The sequence below is a fragment of the Lissotriton vulgaris genome, chromosome 4_1 (assembly GCF_964263255.1).
Source record: "Lissotriton vulgaris chromosome 4_1, aLisVul1.2, whole genome shotgun sequence".
Classification (NCBI taxonomy): domain Eukaryota; kingdom Metazoa; phylum Chordata; class Amphibia; order Caudata; family Salamandridae; genus Lissotriton; species Lissotriton vulgaris.
This window is the reverse complement of record NC_141691.1, coordinates 1,999,741,567-1,999,748,119: the sequence shown is the minus strand read 5'-3', so window position 1 is coordinate 1,999,748,119 and position 6,553 is coordinate 1,999,741,567.

Below are 6,553 nucleotides of genomic sequence, written 5' to 3'. Positions count from 1 at the left end.
CCTTGCATGTTAGACCTCAGGCGGTCTTAGCCAGAGACTGAAGCCCTACAGACAGGCCGATCTGCAGAGTCTGTCAGTAAGGCCGGCTTTAGGCGAGCGCGACTGGTGTGGCCGCACAGGGCGCTGACCTGGGGAAGGGCACTGACCTCAGGGGGGTGGGAGGGTGTTGTTTAGCAATAGCGTAAGATTTAAAAACACCTGTGGCAAATTTTCCAGCATTCAGCTTTTAGACGCAAAAAAATGTCATGACAACTCTTGTGATTAATGTTCCTGCTGAACTGGAGTTGGTCTTGTGGCAGGTTTGACTCGCCATAAAGTAGCGCAGGTGGTTAAAATACCTCCAGCAAAGAATGTATACAATGCAGATCACCAATCTTTTACTTTATGTGGATAGCTGAGTGGATTACTGATTTTGTCACAGAGATCCTTTTCTTACCATTAAGATACAACCCTAACATAGAACATTGACTATTATGCACTGTCAGCAAAGAGCGGCATGCAAACTGCATAAAATAGGTTAGGACGATAGCCCCCCACCCCCCAATCTTTCATTATTTAATCCTAATGTTGCTACAAAGTGCTTGGGTAGATTTAACTTCTTTTTAGTAAAGACAGCCTTTACTGGTGCTTTAAACAAAAGAAGGGCAATTTTTATGAAGAAGCCGCTACGCTTTGGCACCATGCAACTGGGTGCAAGCTCAATGTACCTACTAAATGGGATTTATCAAGTGTGGCCCTGAGAAGCTCGGTAGATCCAGAGTGTTGCAACCCAGTGTAAATCTCTGCATTGGATTACTCAGTCCTGCATACATTCTATGGGTGCTGGGTGGGTGCTCCCGCGCAACTCCCATGGATTCTGAGGCATTCCCAGATTTACCATAAGTGGTAGAACTGGAAATGCGCCCAAACTGCTGCACCTCTCCAGATGAGACGTAATAAGAAATAAAATGTTTATTTTTTTCTTAATTTTTTTTTCTTTCTAGGAGTGCTGCATTCAGAGGTTTGTGTTTGTGCCGGAAGGTATCCCTTACAGCACTAAAACAATCCTGCACTCAACGCAGACACCCTGGTCCCAAGGTGCAAGAGTTCCTGCATTGGCGCTAGGCAGCAGATTGTGCGCCAGGGCAGGGAAAAGGCAGGAATGTGCTGGATTATTTTAAATACGGCACATTCTTCCCTTACCCTATCACGCAGCTCAGCGAAGCAAGATGGCTTGCACTGCGTGATTTCTACATAAATTTATCCCATGAAATGTGTGAGAGATGGACTATGGTGAGATGAGGGGCATATTTTCCCAATGGTAGTGAAGGAATCCGAGGAGGGGGTCATGGGGTGGGGGCGTGCACCAAAAATGAATGTCGCACGGGGTGCCACCAGCGCTACAGCTGGCCCAGTCTGCCAGTACCCGAGCATCCCAGTACTGGACCAATGACTCATGTGGAGGAAGGGGGGATGGTGTCTGTGCCCACTAGTAGAAGTATAAAGACGAGGCTATTGGGTGCATTCTGCCAAACTATAGCAGTGCTGTATCACAGGGTGCGACTCCAGATCTTGTGGTAAATAGACAAGATAACTCTGTGTAATGCCACAATATGCAACTCTTGGTTGCACATTAATTAATCAGTGTATTGTGGGTGATGTAGTACTTGGTTCATTTCCATAGTTTGTACAAAGGAAAGTCTAGAACTACAGTACTTCGTCCTTGGTGACGTGATCACCTTCCACGAGAAAGGTTCGCCTTGCCAAAACTTTTGGGTCCGGGCAGCTTCATGTCATCAAGCCCTGGCTCCACAATTTCAGTTTCTATAAAGGTGGGTTGGATGGATGGATGGATTTAATGATAGCCAACAATCTACGGGATGATGCTTCCTAATAATGTCTCAAACCATCATTAGCGCTAACGGGTGCACAAGCAACTGAGGTCTCAAACCTGGCACAAGCTCATCTGCATACGAAAAAAGAGAGGGACCCCTTATGCTTCGCCAAGGGAATAAGGTACTACTGACTGGTAGAAACAAAATATCCCTTGGTTGTCCCACAAACAGTACAAAGGAGGTCTACCTACATTAGAGTCACAAGTTCCAATAAATACAATATAACAGCCCATGTAATAGAACTAAAAATTATACCATAAAGTCCAAAGATTTATTGTCACAACAATATTTTCTTATTGTTAAAAAACAAGTTAATGTATCACAAACATAAATTCCTTAAAAACAAATCCAATTAATACAGTTAAAATGACAGTACATCACATGACAAAGAGAGAGAAAAAGAAAAGACAATATGTTTTGTCATTCAAAAAACATCAGTTGGAACAATTGTATAACTGGGCCTGGATACAATATATTCTTTCAGTATCTACAGGACCAATTACTTCCAAGAATTATGTAAACGACGCGTCAACGCGTTTCGATGGTTCTACTGATATCCCATCTTTTTCAAGACAAATACTATAAGTCTCTCTTTATTGCACTGTAGAGTTGCCCTTGACCTGAATCCTGTGTGGAGCAAATACATATATATATAAAAAGCCTGTGTTGTGATAAGTCATCGTTCAGAATAGAAACTAACATCTATTGAACTAATAATTGCTACACAGTTTTTTTACCATTAAAATGACCCGCAACAGGTACCCTTCTTCTAGATGCTGAGTAACAATTTGTTAAACCAAACATATGCGATAATTATATTTGTCTATCAAGTGGGCTGTATTCAAATATATAGTTCTATCACAATTGCTCCCACATATTCTCTCAAGGTGTCTGAACAAATACGGATATCGTTGGATAGAAATGTGTATATTATGGGTTTTAAACCACTTACGCTCATCTGCAAAGATGTGAGCTCAAACCTCAAAATTTACCTTATTAAAACCTGTGAGTGCATATAGTCACTTCATCCACATAACGTACTTTCAGCTTGTGCTCCTAATTATACATGCCTTCTTCCAGATAATATGAAAATGGGAGAAAGGGAGATCAGTTTACCCTTCTTGATACGACCCCGTCTGAACAAATTTTGAAAAAACAGGTGAAACCCTATCTCCCCTGATAGATTTAATAATGTAGTTTGAGCGTTCTGCCCCACAGCTTGATAAAAACTATGTCACCACTCCCTCTCAATCTTATATTCTTCACTTGATTTCGATATATCTTTAATAGAGGATTCTTTTTTGCACACACTTCTTATTTGCAGTAAAATACACACAGCCGATGTCTGTCAGTTTTATAAATAATCCTACCTCATTATTTGAGTTTAGAGGCTCTCTTTAAAAAGACGTAACCATTGTCTTCATTCCAGGGAAGAAGCCGTAAAATATTATCCGTTCGAGCCTTACACCTCTACGCACTGTATGACAGAAGGAAGAAAAAAATTCCCTATTTAAAAGAGCGTGAACGAGGGGAATACAAAATTTTCCAGCTATCGCGACAAGAATTTTACATTCTATTAAGGACACGGAGGCGAGGATTATGCTGTCTCAATTTCTTTACTGAACTCACAGCAGCCAATTAAAAGTAAACTACACAATTAAAAAACATCATCTCCCATGAGGCTTTGAACCACGCCTCCTCATAACAGCCAATAGCAACAAGTCGAAGTATACAAAATAGAGAGGCACCATCTTGGCTTCCTCTTTCTTTGCGAAAAACCAGTCCATAAGTACGAACAAAACTACAGTCCCAACTCTCAAAGGAGAGATAAACAGTTTCTTTGAATTCTCAACGGAGAATATAATCCACAAATCCTGTGATCAACAAGTTCTCACTAGGAGGCGATCCAACTCCGGCCGGAATATCACCTTAGTTCTTGTTAGAATCATTTCCTGAAAATCGGGAACCCACAAACTTGATTCCCTTAGGGTGGGCATTTAATACTGTTATGAATATAACAACCATACAACTTAACAGTTGCTATAAACTTTCCCAACAGGTGGGATAATCCTCGCCTCCATGTCCTTAATAGAATCTAAAATTCTTGTCGCAATAGCTGGAAAATTTTGTATTCTATGTCAGGACCGGAGGCTTCTGATTATGCTGGTTCAAAGCTCTTCAATAACAACAGAAGAAACATGAGAAATAGGATTGTAATAAAACACCTTAAACAAAGAATCAGTAGACCAGTCAGCTGCTTTCAGGATATCCTCTAAACGAGATCCCAACATTTAAGCCTTAGAGGCCATAGCTCATCTAGCTGAATGAGCACCATGTATCGAGACATCAATGCCAGTTTCTGACATCACCCATCTGACCCACCTAGCCAAGTTGGCAGCTGAAACCGGTCTGAAAGGTTTTTGAATAGCTACTTGTAACTGACCCAACGGATCAGACCTATGTGCAAGAGTGCGTTCCTCATAGCATTTCAAACATTGTAAAACACATAATTTATTATTATGAGGGAAAGCAGGATACTCTACCGAATGTGACATTGTTTTTGTCCGTCTTGTGATGATAAAAGAGACACCCTGTGGTGAAAACATTCTGCCTGCTAGATCTAAAGCTCGTACATCAGACAATCTGCGACAGGAGATTAAACATAGCAACATGGTTACTTTGGCAGATAGCTGTTTCAAAGAAAGGTCTGAATTATCTGGCAAAGACTCAAGCAATGAGAGAACCTTAGAAACATCCCATGAGGTTGAATATCTGGGACGAGGGGAATTAGCCATCCTGACACCCTTAAGAAGCTTGCATACCAGGGGATGCATCCCCACCGGTTTGCCATCAATATGATCATGACCCGCCGAGATTGTGGACCTGATGTTATTAACAGACCTGTAGGCAAGGCCCTATTCCGCACATTCAGACAGAAAGTTCAAAATCTCTGTTACATCCGATCCCACAGGATCCACTTGCCATTGAAGGCACCAACCCACACATCGTTTCCAGGAAGCTGAATATCATTTCCACGTGGATGGAGCCCAAGCTTGTTGTATAAATCCTGAAGCTGCTTGTGAAACACCTTCAATGCACTCATGTCTCCTGAGAGCGTCCACACCATGAGAGATAGTTGGGTCTGCAGAACCAGTGGGTGGCAAGCTCCCACTGGGTCATGGAGAAGCGTTGGGAAAATCGGAAGCTGAAAAGGAAGATCCACAGACAACTCCAATAGTGTGGGAAACCATGACTGAGTCTTCCACAACGGTGTCACCAACACTATGGATGCCGTCTGACGACGGACGAAGGCCGCCACTCACAGGATCAAGGCAAATGGAGGAAATGCATAATTCCTCTGTGGTCCCCACTAGTGAAGGAAAGAGTTCGTTCCCATCGCCATTGGGTCCGGTCTTCAGCTGAAGAACAAAGGGAGCTGAGCATAGAGGCAAGAGGCAAAGAGATCTATCCTGCAGGGGCCTCGCATACACATGATCTCCGCAAACAGCTTGGGGTGAAGCCTCCAGTCACTGTAGGCCCTGAGGAACCTAGAGTTCCAATTTGCCACCTGGTTGAGCTTGTCCGGCAAGTACTCCGCTACGACGGTGATCTTGTGATCTAGGCAGAAGTGCCAGAACTCCTTCACTATGTCGACTAACATGCGCAACTTTGTTCCCCATAGGCGATTGATATATCTCACTGCCAAAACATTGTCCATCCGGAGGAGGATGCAACAATTGCTCTTCAGAGGAGATATTGACCTTATCGCAAATGAGCCTGCTAGTAGCACGAGGCAGTTGATGTGCACCTTTAACTCGTCTGCCGACCAATGTCCGCCTGTGGCAAAGTCTCCACATCGAGCGCCCCATCCCCATCGGCTGGCGTCAGACTTGACAATGCCGTCCGGGGATGTGCCAAAAATCGCCCTTCCATTCCAGGCCGTCATGTGTTCCAGTCACCAAAGAAGCTCCTCTCGAGCGTCTGAAGACAAAGGAATGAGATGATCCTAATGAAACCTCTTCTGAATGTAATAAATCTTTAGGCGTTGAAGGGTCAGGTAGTGCAGAGGACCGGGGAAGATGGCCTGAATGGAGGAAGCTAGAAGGCCCACTATTATCGCCAGAACTCTCAGTGAAATCATTTGTTTGGACAGAGTGACTTTGATTTCCCTTCTGATATACCTGATCTTGGTCAATGGGAGCAGAAGTTGCGCTGATACTGAATCTATCTGGAAACCCAGGATTCTATCTGTTGGCTCGGAATTATCATTGACTTTTGATGTTTATGACGAAGCCCAGATCCTGTAAAAGGGACATCGTCCACTCCAAATGAGTGAGGAGGAGGAGGTTCCGATCCTGAGCCAGAAGCAGCATGCCGCCGAGTTAGACATTCATGCGCACTCCCATTTCCCGAAGGTGGGAGACCACTGGTTTCAAGAGCTTGGTGAAAACCCAAGGGGCAGACGACTGGCCAAAGGGAAGTGTGCGATAACGATACCATTGTCCCGTCCATTGAAATTGAAGGAATTTCTGATGAGAGGGACAAATTGGGACCTTGAGGTACCTTGAGCACAGCTCAGCGCTTGGACGCCCTTGGGCAGCAATCGCGCTCAATAAATTTATTTTCATTTCATTTCATTTCAGGTAGGCATCTTTGAGGTCTAACTAGACCATCCAATC